Source organism: Suncus etruscus, chromosome 8, assembly GCF_024139225.1.
Source record: "Suncus etruscus isolate mSunEtr1 chromosome 8, mSunEtr1.pri.cur, whole genome shotgun sequence".
NCBI classification, from domain to species: domain Eukaryota; kingdom Metazoa; phylum Chordata; class Mammalia; order Eulipotyphla; family Soricidae; genus Suncus; species Suncus etruscus.
The window spans coordinates 107,850,702-107,877,631 of record NC_064855.1 but is presented as its reverse complement, the minus strand read 5'-3'; the positions used below and the strand labels follow the sequence as shown (position 1 = coordinate 107,877,631).

The window sequence follows — 26,930 nt, the reverse complement described above, 5'->3', positions numbered from 1 at the left end:
TAGTAAGAAAAAAAATCGCAAAAAAATCGCATTAAACATTTGCATACCCCGAACGGAACTGCTCGGGGTATGCGAATGTTTAATGAGATTTTTTCTTACTAATGCGATTTTTATTGCGATTATTCTTTAAGCGAATAATCGCGAATACTGCAATATTTGAAGGCTGGCTGCGGACCACAAAACGTTGTACGGAGGGCCGCGAGTTTGAGACCTCTGATATAGGTAGGGTGTTGGGGATGAGGTCCTGTTCAATTGCATGTAAGGCATAAACTTTTCCCACTGTCCTAGCACCTCAACACCTACCCCAACATTGTAATCCAGTCATTTGTTCATAGACATTTAGGTTGCTTCCATTAAACCTTAACATGACTACTATACATAATGCTGCTATCAATATAAAGTAACAAATAGGATTTTGTATGTTGTTTTAATATACATCACATACATTTTTTGTAAAAGTATTGCAGAACCACAAATAATTTCATTAAATTTTTAAAGAATTGCTACATTCTTATAGTGATTACACTCCCACAACAATATATACAAAGTTCTCATTATCTATATCCTCACCAATATTAATTGATTCCAAATGTGTGATACATAACAGTGTGAGGGTATATTTCCTAGTGTTTTGATTTATAGTTTTCTAGTGATATGATATTGAATATTTTTAAATGTTATATATTTTTTACATTTAAAGAATTTCAGAAGATTCAACATGTAACACAATATAAATCTGCTGTGACCTTGCTTTATACTTTTATTTTTATGTATTCAAGTTTATAGCATCATTTTAATTATATTTGCTAACATATATTTCCTTTAAATAGAATGTAATTTTATACATTTACCTTTAAAGGAAAACTATAAGTGCTAGAAATCATCTTTCCTATTATTTTTAACATTTATTTTATATTATTCAAATAAATGTTTTACCACTAAAAGCCAAGTATATAGTCATTTCATTAACATTTGTGGAACACATTTACCTTTATTCCGAATGAATTTTGGTTCTCTAATATACTTGGAAATTTCAACACTAGATTTGGCTTAAACATCATTTATATTTTAAAAATCACTGTAATGTTTCCTCTGGGAAACTAAATGGCAGGTGAAGAGAATGTGAGAGCAATGAATGCTATGCATAATAAAATGGGATTGTCTTTTTTTATGGTCAATGAACTGAATATTTGTGACTACTATCTTGCAATTATAAAGTATTCTCTATCTAATGTGATTTCTTATAATGTGCATTTATAATGTGCATGTTCCATTAACCAATATGAGCTAACCATGCGCACAAATTTTTGTACAAGCACTTTGCTAATAATTTTGCCTTTAGTTAAACTCATTTTAGTTTATGGACTCTAGCCTATATAATGTAGACCAGCATATACAATCTCAAGCAAAAGAACTTGAATATATATATATATATATATATATATATATATATATATATATATATAATTATCTGAGACTATACTATCATAATGCACTAAAGTTTAAAAGTACTATATCAAATGCTATCATCATTATTCTAAACATTATCCAGACAAGTTAACTAACACATTATGGAAGAGGAACCAGAACAATAAAATAATGGGGAGGATGCTTGTCTTGCATTTGGCTGACCTGGGTTCAATCCCCAGCACCCCATATAGTCCTCTGATCCTGCTAGGAGTGACCCTGAGCACTTCACTTAGGTGTCAGCACTGAGCAAACCAAAATAAAAAAATGAATACATACAAATTAATAAATAAGACAGGCAGAAAGAAAAACGAAGGAAGGAAGGAAGGAAGGAAGGAAGGAAGGAAGGAAGGAAGGAAGGAAGGAAGGAAGGAAGGAAGGAAGGAAGGAAGGAAGGAAGGAAGGAAGGAAGGAAGGAAGGAAGGAAGGAAGGAAAAAGACATAATAAATGTAAAACCAGATTTTTCTAATACTTATTCATTTAATAAGCAGCATTTTGTAAAACTCAGTGACTGTAGAAATTACACAGCCTAAATTAGAAATTACTAGAAATGGAATTCCCAGATTTAAGCAATGTTCTGTAAAATTTTATGATTTAAAAGTAGAAAAAAGACAAAGGTTTACGACCAGAGAATTAAAACAGGATTTAAGGAGATTATGTTGTGTATAGCCAACTTGGATCCAACCATTGCACCACATTTGATAAACTGAGCATCACAAGGAGTGAAATATTAATTTCGTAGTGCTTTTGTTATCACATTTTATATATTTTTAACATACTGAGTGATGCTCAGTGTTTACTAGTTGTTAACTCAGGAATCACTCCTGATGATGCTCATGGGACAATATGTTATGTCAGGGGATTAAATCTGAGTGCACCCACCATACAAGCATCTTACCCACTGTACTATCTCTCTTACCCGATGTTATCACGTTTTATAAAGTAATTGGCTTGGGTAGAGAAGTAGTTCAAGATAGCTCAGTACATGTTTTGCATTTAGGAAGCCCAGTGCCAAGCTCTAGCACCACATGCTGCTTCTGTGCTTCATTGAAAGGGACCCCCAAGCACAGACTCAATAGGAGACAATGCTCATTACCAGTTGTGGGCCCTCACAAAATAAACAAGGGATGTTTCACATAGTCTAAAACATATGTTACTGCATATTGTATATCTGATCTTTTTCTTCAGGCAAAGACTTATGATCAAAAGATAGGCAGTTATACATATTATATGCTCCTGTGGAATGTGAGAATCCTTAATCAAAGAAAATGTGCAAGAAGTCAAAGCAAGCATAGAATACAAATCACTTAGTTCTCAAGAAGTACACACGGGAAACTGAAAACATCCATGGTGCCACAAGATGAATAAAGTGAAAAAAGTAACAATGTGTATATTTATCTATTTTTAATTGCAAAAAATAATAGGGTTGGATTTGCTATAACAAGGATTTTAAAATCTCTAGGTAAGATGTCACTTTCAATCACGTTGTCAAAAGTACTGTGTTTCATGCTTTTTTGGGAGTTACTATATTTTATGGTTTGATTGCATCATTAATCTTTATTCAGGGGTCTCAAACTCGCAGCCCGTGGGCTGTTTGCAGCCCTCCCTACAACATTTTGTGGCCCTGCCCTAGAAGAATCTTTTTTTGTTTTGTTTTGTTTTAGTTGTTTGGGTCACACACACCCCAACATTCAAGGTTTACTACTGACTTTGCACGCAAGGAACACCCTGACTTTGCCTCCTGAGTCCCCCAGGTAAATTGAGTTTGAAACCCCTGCACAAAGGGATGCTTTACATGCATTATGTTATCTATAAGTAATTATTATATATTTAATTTTTATTCCAGAATTACCTAAAAACTAGAACTCTCATACTGGCATTGCTTTTAGTTATTTTGGACAGGAAAAGAACAATTTCAACTACTTTTATGACATAATGAACAGCTATCAATTTTAGAAGGGGCATTTTCCTTTAACTGCCTGAATTCTACTAATGTTTTTCTTAGTATGTTCGGCTGATTTTAATTTATTTTTTCCAATAACTTCATATATATGTTTCTGTAACTCTCATTTGTTTTACTGCAAGTAATCCAGAAATTTTCAGAAAATTAGTTATTTTTTTCCTTTTGAGTTGTAGGTAAGGATTTTTAATCCATAGATGTGAAGTTAATTTAACCATAGAGCTCTTTACAACTTTCTAATATCTGTATTTTCTACCTTTGGAATATATATAAAACAAATATATCAGAAGTAGGAGAGGCAAATGGAAAGGAATGGAAGTAACAAGGAGAGAGAAAAGTAATAAAGAGAAGAAGAAAGAGAGTAAGAGGAGGTAGAAGGAATAAAAAATAGAGATAGAATAAGAAAGAATAGAAGGAAGAAAAGAAGATAGAGAGGAAGTAAGTCTTCGTTCACCTGTGTTCAGGCCTTTTGCCTGACTCTGTGCTCAGAGATTGCTCTTGGCAATGCTTACAGAGATTATTCAAGATGCTGGCATTAAAAAGAGTTTGCTATATGCAAGGCCTGTGCCCTGCCTTCTGTTTTAACTCTCTAACACCGTGTAATTTTTGTTTGTGTGTTTTGGGGCCAGGTCTAGCAATGCTAAAGAGGTTTAGTCCTGTCTCTGCACTCAGGAAACACTCCTGATGGCCTTGTGGACTATAAGGGATGCCAGGAATCAAACCTGGGTGAAGGCAAACATACTAACAAACTCCCTACCTACTGTACTATCCCACAGATCTATAAATTTTTTGCAAGCATTAAGTCAATCAAAGTCTTTTACTAATTTCTTTAATACATACTTTTTTAAATTTCAACATAGTAGCACAGAGAATTTAATGTGCATACGTATTACTTGGTGTTTCAATTACTTAGGGTCCTGCATGATACAAAACTAAATCTAGCATATCAGATCAACACTCCTTAAAATATTATGCTAATTCAAATATATTATTATGTACTTTTGGTCATATCCTAATATTATCTTCACCTTTAAGGAGTTCATAGTATTATATAGTATACATATAAAATATAATTATACTACATTTAAGAACTTCAAGGTATCAGGGCAGGAACACACCCAATATAGAGTTGGCATACAGAGTTATTCTGTTTGGGGCTATTTAGAAAGGGTTAATGGGAAGGGTTATAGTAAATTTTATAATTTTAAATATATAAAAATATATGAGGATGAGTATCAATAAAATAATTTAATGCGAGTTAGAGAGTGTTTCTTTGGTTTGTTTTAATTGTAGCACATTTGAGATTTGTTACTAACTTCATGATAAATGAGCACATTTTTGGTGAAATAGTACATACTTTTGGCTTTGTGAAGTAAGTTTTCTGTCTCAAATGCAGTAACCAACTCTTAAATTATAGCTTGGAAACAACCATAAGAAATTCATAAATGAACGGGGGTAACTATGGTCCAATAAACCTTTAAAATATAGGTTAGAGTTTGGAATTGACCCATGAGCCATACATAACTTGATGTGCCATGGTTTACAGTGTTTACTAATAGAATAAATGGGAAAAACATTTTCTATTATAGCAAAACTTCAATGTAACACTCCGAGTTCAAAAGATTTATTAACTTGTAGAAAACTTTCTTCAAGTGTTCCTATTTAAGCTGATAATACTGGCATATGTGTTATTTCCTATGTTGGTGTGTCATTTGGGAAGAGACAGAACATTCAGAAAAGGACTAATTTGCTTTCCAAAAATGTTTTAAGTCTTTTCAAGTGACAATAATTTGGAGAATTAAATAAATTTTGTCACAGAATAAGTTTAGAACAAAAGATGATATAAAAGAAACTCTTGGGAAATTCTTTGAACACAAAAAAAAATTCATTACTGGAAGTGTACTTTTACTAAAAAGCAACAACCTGAAGCTTCTTTGAATAATATTCTTCAGTATAAAAGTTTTCTCATGGTCACACAATTATCACAAAACAGAAAATAAAATATAATCACAAAAATAGTGAACATGATTTACTACTTTTATTTTGATAGCTTTTATTAAATGAAAAATACTAAGAAAAATGAGAGGAAAGATTGGGAAACTCAGAGTCACAGAAACAAGCAAGCAAGATATGTTCAAAGAACACAGAATTGATGAGTAAGCCCCAAACCTACTGTTTTAATAAGGTTAAAGTGATGAGGATGAAATAATTAAAACTATTATAAAAATGGATATGAATTTTAAATACAATAAATACAAATATTCCTCACAATTAATGTTAATTTGGCTTATTAGACATTTCTATTTTAGAGGCAAAAGTGAACGCAAATATTTACTCCTGAAACTCAAAACAAACACAAGCAGAGATAAAATATAAGGAGTAGAAGACAGAATGGAGAATATAAAATAAGACAGTTTGACCAATTAGTGGTGTGCAGAGCTAGAATTTGATGGAGATAACAATGTTGTATATACGCAAATACTGTCAACCTGAAACCTATATAAAATTATAAAGCAATTGTATTTAAAAACTTGCTTAATTTTTAAATTAGAAATTAGTTCTGACATTATAAACCCACCACTGACACCCAACATCTTTTAAACTATAGCATACTAGGCAATAATTTTATTTTTGTATTGAGGCCACACACAGTTCATAGCTCTGTACTTAGAGATCCCTAATAATGGGGTTGGTGGGAGACTTACAGGGTGCAAGGAATTGAACCTGGATCAAATATAGGTAAGACAAACAGCCTACCTTTTGTGATAGCTCTCTGGCCCCACATTCTGCATTACTTTATTTGTGTTGTTCCTCTTTATCTGACTTTTAAAAAATATGAAATCCCTTGAACTCTGTCTATTCTAAAAGTTGTGTGATCTAATCATTTTAATTTAAGGTTGAGGCTGAATTTTATATCTCTGGTTCTTTTTCGGGATTCTAAGGGGAAAACAGAGAGGGGAAGGTGGGAGAGGACTTAGAAAATGTTGAGGAATCTCAATGCTCTGGTGGTGGGTATAGTTTAGGAATATTGAAAGTATAAATTAATAATATTGGTATTATTATTAAAATGATAACATATTTTAATAAAAAATAATGTGGCTCATTGTACACTTTCTCTTGTGGATCTTAGTGATATTAATGCTTGACATATGTGTATCATAATGTGACTGGTATAGCTACTGTAGATTCTAGGATATTTCTGATACCTTTCTGGGATTCAAATGACATAAAAAGACAAATTTTGACCTTTGATATCTTCTTCGAGGGTTCACTTTGTTTTAGTTCTACACTGTCCTGATGCTCTGACATTGTTGTTTAGTCAAATGCTATACAAGAAATTTTGCTCAAGGAATTTTATACGTGTAGTTAAGCAGTAATAAGGTAGAGTTACAATTAAAATTCACCTCTGGGGTCAGAGTGATACCTCAATGAATAGGGTGTTTTTCTTGTATACCGTCAACCCCCCTCTTTTGATCCCTAGCTTCTGGTATGATCCCCTGAACCTGCCAGGATTGAATCTGCCAGGGCAGAGCCAGGAGTAACCCTAGAGTACTTCTGGATATGACCCCAAATCAATAAAAATAAAATTAACATTCTCTATAATTAAAATTAGGTATAATTTTATTTGGTTTTTTACAGATATTAAACATATTATACTTTCATATTTTTATTTTTTATGTTATAATAATGTGACCTTGAAAAATCCATTACATTGAAGGGTATAATATGATATTGCTGCTTAATAAATCATTTGTGAAGAGAATACAACAATGTATCTTACTAGGTAGAATGCATTTTATTATTGTCATAGACTTTTTCAAAACATTATAATTTATTCTACGCAAAATAGACTATAACCTGTTTAAAGAATTCAAGAATATATATGACAAAATATCTCTGTAGCAACAATCCTGAGAAACAAATCTTTAGTCCAGAATTTTCACCATTTTGTTAATGCCTTTCAGCTTTCCCACTTTGGGCCTTTGACTTTAACTAATACTAAGTCAGACATGTTCTCTAAATATCTAATGAGGTACTATTATTCAGTTTCATAATATGTGCAGTCTAAAACACCTAATATACGCCACTTGACCATCCTTGCCAGGAAAATTGTGAGTTTATATCTATTGATAATCTATTAACAACCATTTTCACAGAAAATAAACTAAATTCACTCAGTCACAAAAAGAAGTGGCTATAGGGGCCAGAGCGATGGAGCAGTGGTAGGGTGTTTGCTTTGTATGCGGTTAACTCAGGATGGACCCAGCAACGCGGTACAATCTCCCGGCGTTCCATATGGTCCCCCAAGCCAGGAGCGATTTCTGAAAGCATAGTTAGGAGTAACCCCTGAGTGTCACCGAGTGTGGCCCAAAACAAAACAACACACACACACACACACACACACACACACACACACACACACACACACACACACACACACCACAAAAGTTGGCTATAAGAATAACATCAGGGAAAGAAAGCCCAATTATACACTGCTTAGAAGAGGCTCACTGCAGTATTAAGAAGATGGAATTAAAAAAAAAGGGGGGGGGGGCCGGAGAGATAGCACAGCGGTGTTTGCCTTGCAAGCAGCCGATCCAGGACCAAAGGTGGTTGGTTCAAATCCCGGTGTCCCATATGGTCCCCGTGCCTGCCAGGAACTATTTCTGAGCAGACAGCCAGGATACCCCTGAGCAACGCCGGGTGTGGCCCAAAAACCAAAAAAAAAAAAAAAAAAAGATGGAATAGCCGAAAGTTAATAGAAAAAGTATTCTAAGGTCAGAGCGATAGCACAGTGGTAGTGTGTTTGCCTTAGCATTCCATATGCTCCCCTGAATACTACCAAGAGTGATTTCTCTGAGCACATTGCCAGGAGTAACATTTTGTGCTGCTGGGTATGGCCTAACCAACACCGAAAAAGAAAATGTATTCTAAGGAAGTGGAAATTCAGAGGAAATAGGAGTACTTAAACTTAATATAAGATACATCAACATCTGGGATGTTGAAATCCCAGGGATTATGATGGGGATAAAGAAATATACAATCTTTCTTTCATGCAGTCAAGAAAGGCTTGATTTCTGGCATCATATATGATGCCTTTAACCCACTTGTAATGTTTCCAAAACAAAGAGCCGGGAGTAAGCACTGAGAACTACTGGATGTAGGCCAAAGCAATAACAAAAAAACAATAATATGAGATAAATAAGGATTTAATGTAATTAAGAATTTAATAAAGGGGTCAGTTCAACAAGAGAAAACAATTTTATAGATTTCTGTGCCCAGTATACACACATATAAATGCATAATAAAATTATTAATTAAATAACTAAGCATAAATAGTGAGCAATAAAATATAAATTAGGGCTGGAGATAAGTAGGGAATGTGTCTTTCTTATGGCCAATGTGTGTTCAATTCCAGTATTCCATATGGTCCCCAGAACACTACAAAAGGTGATTTCTGAGCATAGTTAAGAATAAGCCCTGAGCATTACCAAGTGTGGCCCTAAAAATTAAGACATATTAAGTGGACTTAATTACTTCACTTTCAAAATGGATATATTATAAATAGCAAGTAAGGAAACAATTGAGTTAATTGGACAATATATCAAACTTTCGAGTATATCTAAGCACACACTAAAAATTCTGCAAGTCAGAAAGTAAGTCTTAATACATTTAAAAGCACTAAAATGATATCAAATACTTTTTGTCAGCTCAATTGTATAAAACCTGCAATCAACTGCAAGAAAATAACATATTCACAAGTGTATGAAGATTTAACATGCTCCAAAAAGTTTAACAAGAACTCAAAAAGGAACTAAACACATATCCTGAAGCAGATTAAGATTGAACCATAATATCTTGAACTTTAGAAGCTGGAGACCAGGTTTAGCAGGAAGTTTAAGAAATAATATTAACTAGACAAGGGATAAAGAAGAATCTCAAATTATAATATTTATATTTCAATTAACAGAGAAAAGGAACAGATGAAGCCTAACCGTAGTAGAAGGAAAGAATCACAAAGATCATATCAAAACTAGACTAGAATAACAATAGAAAAGATCATTGAAAGTCATTGAAAGACACAGGGGTTTTTGGTTTAAGATCCTGAGACAGAAATCAGGGTTTCACTTTTTATTTTCTATTTATAATCTATAGATTTTAAAAGTGAGGTAATTAAGTCCACTTAATGTGTATTATTTTTAGGGCCACAGCTGGTGATGCCCAGGGCTTATTCTTGGCTATGCTTAAAGGCTAATATCTCCTAAATATCCTCTAAATATCCCCAGTGTAGTGCCATTAAAGATTGTGGGCAGGAGGAAGGTGTTGGCCTCACTGCCCGCCAGTGAGAGAAGCATGATGGATGATCATATGCAGGGCTGTTACTCAATCCAGGTTCCTCCTCATTCAAGACCAACTCCCTAACTCTGTACTAACTCCCAGATTCCAGCCTTTTTTTTTGTTTTAAATCCAATGCACAATTGTATGCATTCAAATTTATACAACTGGTAACCAAAATAAAAAGACACCAGATTTATCACACACAGATTTATGAGATTTAAAAATCTCATACCTCAGGATTAAGTGAAATTTATTCGAAGGAAGGAAGGAAGAAAGGATAGTGCAACATCTACCAATCAAGACATATGGTATATCACATTAACACAATGAAAAATACAATCACAATCCTTTCAAAAACCACTGATAATTTATAATATAATTCAAGTCTTGTAAAATACAAATTTTCTCAGAATTATATTTAGGTAAATTTTCTTAATATAGAAAAATATCTCCTAGCCAAGGAAGGACCACAGTTTGATCCCCTGGCATCCCATGTGGTCCCCCCAAGCCAGGAGCAATTTCTGAGAGCTTAGCCAGGAGTAACCCCTTAGCATCAAACAGGTGTGGCCCTCCCCAACCCCCCCCAAAAAGAAAAATATCTCTAGTTTAAAGCTATAATAATTCTCAATGGTAGAAAGATCTGTTTTCTCAAAAATATTTGTGACTAAAGGATGATGGACAGTCTTCTCACTTGTATTCAATATATTACCAGAAATTATAGCTGAACAATTGCATGGTTCTGCAGATGAAATACTTCATATGAAAACCTCTAAAGATGTGAACAAAAATGCCATAACTGAATGAATTTATTTAATTATTAGAATGCAAAGCTAATATACAAAAACCAAAATAAAGTTGAATTTCTATATACTTTCCAATAACAAACTACTAAAATGGAATAAAAAAGAAAACGTTACTAACAGGATGAAAATGAATAAAATAGATAGAACTAAATTTAACCATGGAAATGAAAGCTCTCTAATGTGAAAACCATAAGATATAAACAAAAAATTAGAGACAAATACATGAATATAATAATTATTAATATTCTAATAATTAGAACTATATATTTTTAAATTCTAAATTATTAAATTCTAATAATAATTCTAAATATCCATATTACCCGAAGTACTCTGTTACGTCAATGCAATCTCTAACATGTTTCCATACATCCCACACATAATTAGAAAAAATAAACCTAAAGTTCTATGGAACAAAAACTGGCACAACCATGATGAAAAACACGATTGAGGCCCTTTAAATATTTATGAATGCAAATTTAAGATTATTTATGTTTCACCTTTCTATTCAATCAAATCATATTGTTGAATATTGACCTCTTATTCCATTTTCAATGTGGAATTATTCTCAATTTGAACATTAAATAAACAACTTCTCAGTGATGCATGAAAAAGCTAATGTGACACACACAGTGTGCATACATACCCTGAAATGTTTTTCATCTTTTCAGAAAGTTCTCTTGTTGTAAGAATACAGAGAAAGTTAGGGAGAGAGTACACTAAAAGAAGTAAGATAAGGCTCAATCTCAGGCTACCACTACTAAGTGGAATGTTAAAATATTAAAGTGAAAAATAATGGAAACAATTAATAGAGTGGTTTTTGGGGATCCGAATCATACTGAACAAACCCAGCTACAAAGTAAATAAAGGTATCATAGAGTAACTATAGTTTATAATATGTTGTCTGATTAAAGTTAACTAAGAGAATAGAGCTTAAATATTCTCATCAGAATATAACAAAAGTTAAATATGTGGGGTGGAAATGTTAATAAAATGGAGTATTCTTTGAACTATATCAATATATTAAATCATGTTATATACTCTAAATATCTATCATGCCAATTACAATTTAATTGGACCTGAACAATAAAGTAAATAGACTGGATATGAAAAATATTGCAAAGTTAACAAAAATATTGAGCTATCCACTCATTTGAATTTTGCAGTATGCAAAGTATACCTTAATATAGCTGTTTTAAAATTTAATTACTAAGTCATATGCAGTTCTAACAATACCCTACATAAAATGTAAATTAGTTATAATGCATTGTCACAAGAAATTATACGTAATTGTATTGCACTTGACTTGTTTGCTTGTAAGATGGCATCTGTGACTCTGTTAGCTATTCTTGCTGTACACAGATTCACAGAATAGGTCAAGGATAACATCAACTGTGAGGCCCTGTGGGAAAGGTCACACATCTCCAATTACTGGGATTAGTCATTGTTATTATTTTGATATGGTTGTCATTACTTTGATAAGATGCATTTTACCTACAATCTGAATGTTTTTATGCATCTCTTCCCTTATCAGTGGCTGCCATAATATTACAATAGAAAGGTCAGGATGTTGCATAAAAGTTTATTACAAAGACAAATGAACAATTTCCAGAGGGTAAAGATAAGTATCTCCAGCTGTCCCTGACTTACTCAACCTCTTTCTAGTAAGAAGGAAAATGATCAAAAGTGGAGACTGAAAGACTAAATACATACATTGCTTAACATTGGAATTCTGACAAAACAAACAAACAAACAGACAAAAACAAAAAAAACAACTCTTTGTGTCTAAAAGCAGAGACTTGACCAATCAAATTCAGTATCCCGGTTTTATTGCTTTTTCCAATTCAGGTCCAGTCATAAGAAATAAAATGTGGGGCCGGTGAAGTGGCGCTAGAGGTAAGGTGTCTGCCTTGAAAGCTCTAGCCAAGGAAGGACCCCAGTTCGATCCCCCGGCGTCCCATATGGTCCCCCAAGCCAAGGGCAAAAGCCAGGAGTAACCCCTGAGCATCAAACGAGTGTGGCCAATAAACCAAAAAAAAAATGCCCCAAAGCCCTTCACATGTATTTATTCTATATCCATCATCCCTCTTTTAGCAATTTCTAACAACAGTATATCTGAAGCCATTCTCATTTCTCATTTTCTCACTAAAACTTTCTGATTTTTCCTGCTTAATTTTAGAGTTAAATTTCATTCAGTTGCCATCATTAACACCTTTTTTTAACCATTACGAAGAATATCTGGTAGTAATGAAATAATTGTAATAGCTCTTATTAAATATCAAATTAGAATACCATAGCATTATAATTCTTATTTACTTCCATTTAATGATATGCAGATTATTTTAATGTGAAGATATCTTTAAAATTTTATGACTTCTAAATTTCTATAGTAAATTGTAGTTCTAAACTGTAATCCCATCACAAAGTTATGTAGAAAACTTAATATATTCCTTTGGGACTCAATGTTTTGATCCATATTTTCTACTTAATTCTAAATATGTCTAATTAACTTGACCCCTAGCTCTACATAACATAAATCATCACACCTTTCCTAATCATTTTTTTCATCTTGTACTTAATCCTCACATAATCACACTTCAGTTTGATGAATTTTCTTATGCATCTTTTATACTGCTGTCATTTGTTTAGGGCTAGAATCTCTTACATTTGCAAATCCCCAAAGGCACAGATGAATATCTTCAAATCATGCTTTAATCTCTCATAGACCATAGACTAAGACACCCACTTGGATTTATATATTAGTCTGGATGAAATTAGATGGATGAAATGAAAGAAATAACCAGTTGTTTTACTTGAACCCCTTATTGTTCTCTTTCTAGGTTATCCTTTTGTGCAAGGATGAAGATCTTCAAGATTCAAATACTTTTCTGATACAACTGATCTTGGCTTGTGTTTTCTGGTTCAACACATGATCTGGGAACTTGCTGGAAAAACAAAGTCTATCTTTCCCACCCAGCTACAATCTCACATTTGCTGAGTCAAAATCTCTGGGGCCAAGAAATTCATTGCAACATCGCAAGAGTTGATTTTTACACTTGCTGAAGTTTTTAAATCAATGTGTGTACTGCAAGTTTGTCTACAGACCAGAAGGTATGACCTTACCTAAATCTAGAATCTTAGGCCATGTCTGAAACCTCCTGTATAAGAATCTGTATTCAAAATAAGAATTTGCCTGGGTAATTTGTTTGCACAGTAAAGTTTGAAAAATGTTGATCTAGAAAATTCTATCATGCAGAAACTATTAGACTTACATGAAATCAACAGTCCATTTTATTTTATGTTTGTCCCAGAGAAGGTTCTTTCTATTTCCACTTGTAAGAGTCAATTGTGCATATCTCTTATTAACGAGGAGTTTGGAGACCTTACATTGGGAGTTTGAAGTCATTATGGGAGTACACCACAGAAATTAGCAAATATTACAAATCAGAATTTCTGACTGTCATCTAATTCCCTCCTGTTCTCTCCTCCATTTTATGCATTCCAAGGGTAGAAAGAAATGTCTGATTAAATTTCACTCAACCTAAGGTAAGATATATTCAATTAAGAAGCTATCAAAACTTAGTAAGGAAAGTGTTATTCTATTTCGAAACCATTTACTTCTATAAGTAAATTTAATTAAGTCTAACCATTATTATTTTTGGTTAAAGAAATGTTTACCAAGTTTGATTCTATGATTAATGAGAGGGTTAATAAAATAGAGTTTGCATTAAAGCTAAGGGCTTTTATTCATTTGTAAGAAAATTGAAACCCAAGGTCAAAAGAAGTTTGCTGTAATACTGATGGAATTATTCAATAATTCCAAGAAAATATGAATGATATTTTAGTACCTCCATTCAGCACATTACACCAATCATGTTATGATGAATTATTTATCAGTTCTGTAAAACTAACCATTCTCTTTCCTTCACTGTTAATCAGATGAAGTTGTATGATTGTGACCTTGGTTAGTTGTGGTGGGATTTGTCCCTTTTAGAAAAGATAAAATAAAACTATCTGGAGCTGATTACTCATTTCTCTATTGAAAATTTCATTAGAATGGACTTTTTGATGTACAAAGTTTCACCTCCATAACCTTCATGCTGTGCTTTAAAAAAAAACATTTTTCACGAAATAAATTCTACAACAGAATACAATCAGAGATGTGAATGCCTGTAAGGTAGACATAAAGATTTATAATCACAGAACATGAATAAAGCATCTCCTAGAAATAAAAAAAATGAAACTTCTTAAAAAAGTTCAGAATCAGCAGCTGGAGAGATAGCATGGAGGAACGGCGTTTGCCTTGTATGCAGAAGGACAGTTGTTCGAATCCAGACATCCCATATGGCCCCCAGAGTCTGCCAGGAGTCATTTCTGAGAGTAACCCTTGAGCACTGCTGCCGGGTGTGACCCAAAAACCAAAACCAAACAAACAAACAAACAAAAAGTTCAGACGCATACCCAAGAATTTTTCCTGAGATTCTCATGAGAGGATTAATAATCCTTTAAGGGTAATGCTAGACAATCTTTGCAGGATACAGTAGTTTTGTAGGATTAATAGCCAACATCTACCAATATTTTTTACAGAGAACTTGATAGGTAATTTATAATTACTAGCATGAATTATGGGAAAAAACTGACAATACTGTATGTTAGTATAACCAATGATATACTCAATTTTCCTCCTTTATTTTAGAACATTTAAAATTATTGTCACTTTATAGGTTATAAACTAGAGGGGTCTTGCTACTTTCACGTCATCTGTGCTTTGTCAAGCAAGCAACCAGTTAGCTGAAAGGATTCTTCATACTAGGTTCACTGGCTTGGCAAACAGGTGGGAGAAAATAGACTTAAAAATTGCTCTAGAGTAGAAACTTTAAAAAAAAAAACAAACTATTTATATAGCATAGAAACAGCTTACCTGTTGGACTTCCTCAAAATTTTAGTTACAGTTTTTTTCAAGCATCAAGTGAAAGCTCCATGAGCTGAGGACATGCTTTACCATTAGGAGGCCCAGTTTTAATACACAGCACTTCTAGATGATCCTGAGCACTGAAATAGAACTAGGCCTACCTAAACACCACCAACTCAAAATACATTTTGAAAATTAGAAATATAGTTAAAAGTAATTATTTTCGATAAACAACAAATACCAAAAAAAGTAAAAAAGTAATAATAAAGTTTCTTCTCGTTCTACAATAAATGTAGGCACAAAATTTAACAAAAATTTACTTTTAAAAATAGCTAAAGGGACAATTAAATGTGAAATTACTAGTGTTGAAATATCTACCTGACCGGAAACACAGAATTAAATTGTTTTTTATCATTTTGGGGTCGTCATTACCCAATCAAATGGTTTTCTGTACAGCAAAATCACCTAATCTTTAAGACAAAACATTTACATGGCTAAGAAAAACATGCTTAATTCAAACATGACGTTAGAGGATTAGAGCTTTTAAACCCATCAAATTAATGATATTCTATCCTAGAATACACTGAATATATGATTATTTCACAGAAATTTTACTTCTATAATATTTAATTTGAAGTGAAGCACTGTTACAGAGAAAGATAATAAGACTTAGGTTATAATGTGTATATTGTTAAATTGGGGGAATTTTGTCTTTATTTTTCTTTAGTATGAGTGAAATAACATTGTAGTGATGGACGTCATTTCGCATTTATGATTTCTCTTAATCTCTAAGTTTTCTTCCATAAAATTAAGTTGCTATTTTCTCACTGAAAATCTCAAATTTAGACCTGCTATTTATAATTCTATACACAAATTGAAATGTTAAACAGCAATAGGTGACAGCGAGAATGTTAAGTGTAAAAGAAATTGAGAATTTTTCATGTGAAAGAATTCTTTAATGATTTTTGAAGGAGAGGAGACTTTTAGAAGTAGTATTTAAGAAGAACTTGCCTAAAGATATTGATAGGGCAGTGCAAAGAAGAGCAACCAGCTTCTTGGATGGACTTACCAGACATGGGTTGATTTTTCTTAATAGATCATAGACTTAACATTTGGAAGTGTAGCATACATCATTTTCTGGCCTCTAGCAAAAACTTATTTTGGTATATTACAAAATTATATATGCCATAAAAATCAATTCCAATTACTGCATTTAACACACACAGGCAAAGGGTCAAATAAATGAAATGTTAACAGGAAGTGATTATGCATTAACTTCGAAGGATTTTGTGAAAGGAAGGTATAAAAATTGTTGTTATTATTGTAGCTTTGATAATTTTTATTGAGGTTCACTGAATAAACTTCTTGAAGCTCACAGAGTAGTTTTCCTGAAATTATTTGAACACTTGTATCCGCTGTTCTAGTCACTTAAAATTTTTTAGTACAGTCTGCTTCATCTATTATGTTGGGTAGCAAAGGCATATAGCAACTATGGAAATATTAGAAATATAGTTAATTCCATGTAATGATTGAATTGAGAACACCATTTACTTTCTGTATAAAAGAATAATTATTGATTTTTCTCTGAAATATCCTTTTAATATATAATAAATATATATTAATATATAATATCCTCTTAAAATAATAAATATTATATATTAATATGATATAATAATATTCTCTTAATATTAGTATTAGAGAAAATCTATCTTTAAGTGTTGTAGTCAGGCAGGAATTTCTTGAATTATTTCTTTATTGTTCGCACTAATATCTATTAGGGTAGATTTGGATTCCTCTATAGATAAAGAAAATTATTCAAAATAAACATTATTTTCAGAAAGTTGCGTAGGTTTAGATAGATATGAAAGAAGATATAGATGATTTTCACAAAGTTTTTATAAGCAAATAAATAATTTCAGTACTCAGACATGTATATGGTTGGCCTTAATTAACTTTATCAGAGTAAACTCCATCTTTCAAAAAATTTAATACAATATAAAATATTTTAAATAATATAAAATGTGTCTAATAGTTTGAATTATCAGTCACTCATAAATTATTCATTACTAATCACCAATTTTAAAAGCCAACCAATTTTTTAAAGTGCTACAGTAAGATTTTAACATTAAGTTATTTTTAATGTTTATCATTTTGTTTCTCGGTTAAAAGTATACATTTTAGAAAGTTCATGATGCTAATATGTTTTTCAGTTAGTAACTAGAATATTTATTATAGATTATTTCCACAACACTTCTAATTTTTCTAATCATAAAAGAGGCTAGTATTTCTTACATGTAGAATACACTTTCTAGCACTTGGGGAAATCCAGCATTTTGCAATTTTCATTTTCAACCAAATAATTGAAGCAAATCGTATTTGTATAAACTTGATTTAAAAATTAATGATTAAATGAGAAAAACAATATTAGTTTACCCTCTTCCACAAGTCCAAATAGTGACTTAACATAATTATGTAATATGAAGTTTGAGGATCTTAGAGTTGAATTAAAATATGTGTTTTGTTCTGTTTTGTTTTCTTTTCTTTTGGGGTCACACCCAGTTTCTCAGAAGTTACTCTAGGCTATGCACTCAGAAATCTCTCCTGGATTGGGGGATCATATGGGACGCCAAGTATCGAATGGAGATCCATCCTGGGTCAGTTTTGTGCAAGGCAAATCGGTATGCTATCGCTTCAGCCCCTGAAGTAAAAAATTTGAAAAATAACTTTCAAATTAGAAAAATAACATTACTATTGCTCTTTGTGGAATATAAAATCTCTTGCAAACAAACCGGAGACTTATATATGAGCAACACAAGTTTGATTAGTTTTTTATAAAAAGGCTTAAATAATTTGCTTAAATTGTTGAGGATATTGATAACCATATCTATTAAATTGCAAATTCTTTATATATATGCATTATGGCAAGAAGAATTGTTTGTAAATGATTCAATGGCTTCCATACTATCAAAGTTAATGAATGTACCATGGATATCCAAATTAAATTAATTTGGCATATGATATTGATGATATTATTTAAAATATATATATAATATGGAATATTTTCTCATGGCTTTCTAAATACTACACTGTTGCTTGAAAAAATGACATGCATTGTCTGCTTGAATGTTTTTAATTAATATGATTTTCTTTTTTTCCCATTTACATAATGGCTGATCACATTACTGGTTACATTTTGATGTGTGCTAACAAATTGAATATTTTCTTAATACAATGGTTATGAAATGTGTGTAAAATGATGATTTATTAAAAGAGAGGTTTTTTTTTTTTTTTTGGTTTTTGGGCCACACCCGGTGACGCTCAGGGGTTACTCCTGGCTATGCGCTCAGAAGTCGCTCCTGGCTTGGGGGACCATATGGGACACCGGGGGATCAAACCAAGGTCCGTCCTAGGCTAGCACAGGCAAGGCAGGCACTTTACCTCTAGCGCCACCGCCCGGCCCCTAAAAGAGAGGTTTTAATTATTCTTGGAAGTAAAAGAAATCTCTGCAATAATCATGTGAAAAGTATAAGTCAAATGTATTATAACTATTTTTGTAGTAAGTCAAATCCCAAATTTAATCTTTCAATGTATTTATGATATGCATACTAGTCTTGATGTAATATTGTTAACATCTGAATTACAATACTGAATTTTGATTTAAAATTATTTTGTGTTGATGTTTAAGCAAAAATTCTTTCTTGAACATAGTGTTAAAAATCTTAGATAAGTTAAAGAAAGCAATCTTTTATTTTCTCTAGACAGCTATTTAATAAAATGACAGTAGCTATGAATAATGGTGGCCTTAGCTTTGAATTAAAATGTCAGCTTCAGTACTCAAATATAAGTATATTTTCAGATTTTCTCTTTAAAATGTTTATAAGAAATAAAATTTGTTATTTTAATCTTGTAGAAGGATTTTTTACCAACACAGCATTTAAGTGGTGAAGAATTTCAGAAAGATAGTCTTGATATAAAACTAACTTTATTAGAGCATTTCAATAGTCATGTTTTTCTGTACCAATAATTGATTCAAGATACTTTATCACTATTTAAGCTAAAATAAACTTGGCTTAATTATATTACTAAAATTAATTCTTTTTTAATTTTAAGGTAGAGAAATTTAGGAGAGAGCTAACAGAAATAGGTTTGAAAGCAAATCTTGCTCCTTTGTATAATATTTAAAATATGACTAGAAAGCTATTGTCTCATAATACACTTATGCCTAAACTTATACAAACACATTATTTTATGTGAGAATTACTTGGGACAATTACTTACAATAATCACTTATTTCTGATTCTTGTGTATTTGAGAGAGATCAAATGGAGGTATTTTACTGATGGGAAGACTGGACAACCTACTGTGGTAGAAAAGTAAATTATTTATCAAGAAGAATAAATGCACAATTTCAAATATAATATCGTCTCTAGAGTAGAGACATATCATAATCTTAAAATCTGAGCTCGGTGGCTTCTACAATTTATTAGAATCATAAAATGTCATTTGAAAACTGAGTTTACATCCTGTTGAGGTTTGAAACCATTTACAGCAAAGTTTGTATTTCTAGCATTTCTAGCATTCCTTCAGGAAACACTGGCTACTTAACTATATGCTTAGGAAGTCACTCCCCACTGGAGAGGAAAAGATGTATGATTCTATAATCGAGTTAATCCTGCAGGGTATCTTTGCAGAATATTACCCATGCATTCATTTGAATTTCACAGTTTCTCAAGCTGAATTTTCAATTTTTAAATTCATAAGCTTAAAAATACTTTTTAGACCCTCTTTTTACGTATCTTCAGTCACCAATTTATACATATTTATAGCAATCTCTTGAACAAACTGAGAATTACTATCAATTCTTGTTTACTAGCTTCAATAACTATTTTAGTATTGATTTATTTTTTTAATTAAAACACAGTGATTTACAAAGTTATTGACTCCATTTTTCTGTACTTCATTCCTAACTACTGATGCTAGTTCTCAGACTTTTTTTTTCTTACCTGAGAATTCATAACATTATTGGACAATGAATTTTACATCTTTTGTTGCTAGAGGGAGTTTGGTATATCTTTAAAGAGAGTTGACGTTTCTTGTGCATGCAGTTGAGTTACAGAAAAGTAAGAAAGTCGCTAACGTTTGTAAGTTTTTAGAAAAGCCAAATAGAAAGCATCCATAGTTTTGGACTAACAATATAAGGCAATAATCTAAAATTCCTGAAAATGGCTCATACGTTACAAAGATTTCACTCTAGCTGGCAAGAACAACATCTATTCTATTGCTTTCATCTTTCTTCGGGGCAGTTTTCGCCCATACTTGTGAAGTGTGTCCTAAGACATAGGTTTGAAAGGGGTTTCTTTTTCAGAATGATCTCCTAGCTGAAAGTCCCACTTTTCTACAACTTACTCTACAAATTATAGCAATTTTGCTTCTGTAAGCACTGTCCATTGCTTTTTTCAACTCATGAAGACTATAATATTATATTCAGCTTTCTCTTTCTCTACAAAGAACTGGGCATTGACCTGAGATTCTTGAGTATCTCATTTAGTCTATTTGTCTTCTCTTTTATCCCCTATAGCTAGGAATAAATATTAAACGTATTTCTAGTTGTTCTCCAAAAACTACTCTCTTACTCAATCTGGAGCAGCAAAAACACCACAAATGTTTGTGAAGAAACTTCCTGAAAAAGAATATTGGTCCAAGATTTTGAAGAGTTTGCTAATTCTAGCAATGACAAACTTTTATATGTAAAATTTGAAAATTGAGTAATGGAGAATTTTCAAGACTATTAAAAAAGTTATCTTTGAGTTTTTATTGTCTTCTAGGATATGCACATTGGTTCCTGGTGCTGAAATCATGCACATCTAAGAAAGTTATTAAAATGATAATGGATTTAAAACTTTGAAGCAAAAGAAGAGTTTCTAGTGACAGTCCTCACTAAGAAAGTTTGAAAACATTTTTTCATAACTACCATTAGTAACTTGAATTTTCTAGGTCAGTTTCTCTTAAAAGATCTCATTTCCTTGCCCTTGTTGGTTGAATATCTTTGCCTCCACTGATAAACTGAAAATATCTAGTTTATTGTGGTGATTTTTTTTAAAAAGTTCAAATGATCCTTTAACTCAAATCATGTCTTGTTTTACTATTTCATAAATATTCCTGGATTGCTGATTTCCTTCTGTGCAAAATTGAAACAATTTGTTCAGCTTTGTAATTAATTAAATAGATATAAATTTGAAAAAGCAACAATGCAATACAAAGATTACTAGTACAATAGTTTATACAAACTTAGATACTTCGATAGCAAAGATGTTAGTTTGAAACCATATGAAATTTTCACTGAGAATGAAGAAATAAATGATTATTCCACATTCTATACTTATGATAATGACATAAAATAAATTAGCATCATAAAAATTAAATATCTCATTACCATTTTGAGAAATGTACATATATTATACTTAAAATATGTAAGGTTTACAGAAAAAGTACAAGTTTTTAAGTAGTATATATTATATTTAGACACGTAAATATATTCTTTATCTCACCAGTTTCTCTGTTATTACCTAGTCAGTAATGGAGATTCTTAATAGTACCTGAAACATACCACTTTTATATTATGTAACTAAGTAAAGGATTATTCTATAATATGTTGAGGCTATCTTGAACCAGATATTTATTTGTCTTCAAACTTAATGACATGTATCAGTAGTTGCTCTATCTTTATCCCCAGAATTCTTTCTATTCTTACAAGTATGCTCTTTGCTTAGCAATCCACATTTAAATTCTCAGCTATTTTGCTATAGAAAGTTCTCTAAATCCATTCACTAAACCCACACTTCAATGTTCCCAAGACATTCAATGTTCCCGAGTCAATTAGTTGGTAGATTTGAGAAAACAAGGAGGCCTATCTTGCCCTCTCCATGCTCAGGGATTGTCAAATAATTGACAGCTTTGTTCATTCATAGAGTGAGTGGCTGTCTATCAAATTTTGTCGATGGGAGAAAAAAAATTCCTTATTTAAAATATAACCATCCTCTTCCTTTATTTTTTCATAGTAGGGGAAGGAACATGACACTTTTACACTTATACACTTATACACTTATGCTTGTCTGACTGGTAAACTGGTAGTTCAGGTTATAGAGGGAAACTCATCTTAACTCTGACCTCATGGTTTACCCATTTATCTACAGAATAACATCCTGCTTTTAAATAATATTGGAAAAGAAAGAAAAAAGGTAAATAAATAAAAAGAAATGAAAAAGAAAGAAGGAAAGAAAGGGAGAAGGAAGAAAAGAAAGAATTAAAGAGAGAACAAATGAAAGAAAGAAGAAAAAGAAAAAAGAAAGAATGTGACTGGCCTATTCATATTATTTTGAAGAATTATGCTAAAATGTTTTAATACCTTAAATAATAAGATAAAATATGTTATACAGTGAGATACAGTAATAAAGGTCTTTACTACCTTTAATGGTGGCAGGCTGGCTTTACATGACAAATATTTCCTTAATCTTTAATTATATTTTCACTAACTGAAGTCAGCCAATCTCATTCTAAATTTAGCATATTGCACATAATCTCTCTGATTTCCCAATTCACTGGCAATATCCAAGTGGTTCATTATAGATTGATGAAACACCAGTAGCTCCTCAGTCTCCTCAATTATCTATTTCCCCTGTAGTCCATAATAAAGTTAGGTTCAAATCGTCATTAATCGTCATTTGTTTTTTTGGGAAGGGGCATTGGGGTCACACCAAGAAGTTAGCTCAGATGTTACTACTAGGTCTGTGCGCAGAAATCATTCCTGGCAGTGCTTAGGGCAACATGTTGCTCTGAAGGCCCAACCAAGATTTGGCTGTGTATAAAGGAAACACCTTAACACACTATCTCTCCCTGGTCTGTCACTAGCTCTTTCAATTTTACTCATTTAACTCCAATGGTTCCTTTCCAAAAAAGAGAGGTTCAAGACCTTTGTACATGAACTATTTACTTGCCCTCTGAGTGCAGTACCACAACAATAAAACAGATCAGAAAATATACAGCTTCCTTTCCTCTGTCCCTGGGATCTTTATTCTTTCTTTTCTGTTGAACTCTATCATGCTATAGTTGATTCTCTTTCACTCATGCTCAGATCAGTGATTCTTTTAGTCTTTCCTTAAAATATAGTTACAACGTCTGAGGCTGTTTTTGATGCACACTGCTCACATTTATGATATCCTGTGTTGATCATAGCAATACAGTGTAAGAACCATTCTCTTTCTATTCTTCCTCTCTAATCTGCTCTACCTCACACACACACACACACACACACACACACACACACACACACACACACACACGTCAACTCCACAGTACAATTTCCCAACATCTACTTCAACAAGAATTTGGTCCAAAAGAATTCAATTTTACACTTGTGACCTAGAAATCAATTTCTGATTGACTCACAGTTATATTTTTGCTTCCCCGAGAAAGACATTTCAACAACATGGCTAAAGTCCTAATAGCTCCTAATCCACTTTGAAGAAAAATCAAAACTTTTACCAGTGCCAAATGCCATTTGTTTGTGCATCACTGGCTTCTATCGCTGCATCATTATTTTCAGGTCCATTCCTTTCCATTTGCTTGGGACATCTTGTGTTTTGGTCGTGTTATAGCCTAATATATGTATTCCTGATAAATATTTGTGAAATAAATAATTAAATAATAAACTGATGAAACAATGCACCAACACCGCACTAATTCCAGATTCTGGAATTTTATGAGTAAAAAAGGAGTACGGAGCTTCTATATAATAGTACTGAAATTTTTCTCATAGAAAATATCTTGGTAGAAAAGGTCAAAGATATTGGAATAGTTCAGGCAGATAGTTATAGATCTATAGAGTAAATTTAAGCCAAAATAGCAGGAAAATTCAATTTTTATGGAAAACATTATGGTGAAAAAATATTAGAGTCAATTTATTAGTTATAATTGTGAATATGACTCTTTAAAGTGTACTTTCTATGACACCTTTAGAGACGGAGATAAGGTGATGGGTTGGTGCTTGAAATGATACTTGAGTACAAAAATGCCTTTATGGTAGGTAGATAATGTGAGTGAGGACAAAGAATGAACAAGACATGGTAAAAATTGCATTTAAGAGCTGAACTTCTGGAACCAAAAGTAAAGACTATCCTAGGCTTGGTTTTAGGATCTGTACAAAAACCAAGATCACTAAAGACAACCGACTACAACAACCATGACGGAGCAGAACTTTTGGAACCATAAAGAATGACTCTATTCTAGACTTCTCCCTAGGATCTGTGCAAATACTAAGATATCTAATAAAAGAGGACTGATTTTGGCAACCACAACTGAGCAAAATGTTTTCTGATAGGTTTCCACAATGAGAATGTCTAAAGCCTATAGTTGTTCCCATGACACTATGCTTTAAGGGTGGAGAAATCCTGTATATCTTAGGCCAGGGGAATTCCCTTTCTAATTTTCCCAGTACTGTGTCTATGGCAAAAAACAAAAACAAAAACAAAAACAAAACCTTGCCATACCACCCTTCTTTCTTTCTTTCTTTCTTTCTTCTTTCTTTCTTTTTCTTTCTTTCTTTTCTTTCTTTCTTTCTTTCTTTCTTTCTTTCTTTCTTTCTTTCTTTCTTTCTTTCTTTCTTTCTTTCTTTCTTTCTTTCTTTCTTTCTTTCTTTCTTTCTTTCTTTCTTTCTTTCTTTCTTCTTTCTTTCTTTCTTTCTTTCTTTTCTTTCTTTCTTTCTTTCTTTCTTTCTTTCTCCTTTCTTCTTTCTTTCTTTCTTTCTTCTCTCTCTCTCTCTTTCTTTCTTTCTTTCTTTCTTCTTTCTTCTTTCTTTCTTCTCTTCTTTCTTTCTTTCTCTCTCTCTCTCTTTCTTTCTTTCTTTTTCTTTTCTTTTTCTTTCTTTCTTTCTTTCTTTTCTTCTTTCTCTTCCTTCCTTCCTTCATTTCTCATTTATTTATTTATTTATTTATTTATTTATTTATTTATTTATTTATTTATTTATTTTTGGTTTGGGGGTCACACCTGGCAGTGATCAGGGGTTACTCCTGGCTCTATGCTCAGAAATCGCTCCTGGCAAGCTCAGGGAACCATATGAAATGCCGGGATTCGAACCACTGTCCTTCTATATGCAAGGCAAATGCCTTAACTTCATGCTATCTTTCCGGCCCATATTTCTTTCATTTTTTTTTCCTGTTGTTGTCTACTAGTTGTCTATTGTTGCTGTTGTGCTTTATGTCATTGCTTGTTTTTTTTTCACCTTTCCCTTTCTTCTTTTAAATTGATATTGATAGCTCCTAGATAGACTCCTCCCAGTTTTCTTACTTTTTTTTTATCCCAACAGAATCATGGAACTTGAATTATCTTGTTGCCTCATAAATTGAGGAGGGGGAGTGGATGGTGCTAGGAGCAAACAGACATATGAATATTGAGTGAAAATAAAGTGATCAAACCTAAATACCAAACCCAAAGTTAACAACAACAGAATCAAGATACCCAATCTACAACAAGCTATACACAAAGGGATCACAATAAAAATTTAAAAAATTGCAGTTAATATTTGCATAACTGAAATGAATTTAGATAATGTTGGAGAAGGCAATAAGTTGGTGACTTTAATCTTAGTAAATGGGAAATTCCAGGAAGATGGTCAGAAAGTAAGAACAGTTCTGTGATCTAGTCTGAGAACAAACATCTGAGGCTAAACATCTAAGCAAACATCTTAGTCTAGGCAAACATCTAAGGACCATATATCTAAATATCTAAGTATCAGTGAGAAGTAGAGATGTACCAACTCTTGACAGGTGATGAAGGGAGCAAGGATCTGCAAATATGAGAACCTACAAGAGGAGCAGTATTATTTGATACTGGGCTTCATATTAATACACTGAAATGTTTTTGAGTATGCATTTTTATTTTCCAATTTTAAAAATCACATTGTATTGGAAACAACAAAACTACTTTAGTTTTTAAAGCGATTTATTTTGCTTTATAGAAATATAGGCACATAGATACATTTACTTATAAACTGTATGACAAATACAGACACATATTTTAGTCACATGGAAGAAATACAGTAAATTTTGTACTAAAGTATGTTTCAAAACAGATGTCATAATTGCCCATTTTGCAGCACATATACGAAAATTGGAACTATACAAGAAGATTAGCATGGCCCCTGCATAGGGATGACACGCAAAACATATATCATAAAATTATTTGAGATGCAGTACTTAAAATGTCCATAGTAATTTGGAACTACCTTTCTATAGGTAACAGTGTTGGAAAGTTTTTAATACTGTATTCTTTATCAATCACTATATTACCATTCCATTACTTTTTTGTCATTTGAATATTGATTTCTTTCTTGTTTTCTCTTTTTAATGATTCTGGAAGCACTTGAGGCTTACCCTGACTTTTTGCTCAGGGATCACA

General features: G+C 32.3%; 1 protein-coding gene and 1 non-coding gene across 2 annotated transcripts in view; one reads left to right on the top strand and one right to left on the bottom strand.

The window, feature by feature from the left end:
* GPC5 (glypican 5) overlaps positions 1–26,930 on the bottom strand; it is a 1,503,836-nt gene that overhangs the window by 476,413 nt on the left and 1,000,493 nt on the right. The window lies entirely within an intron of this gene.
* On the top strand, positions 26,614–26,718 carry LOC126017148 (U6 spliceosomal RNA). Its single transcript, XR_007498811.1, has one exon. It is a non-coding gene; the product is annotated as a U6 spliceosomal RNA (small nuclear RNA).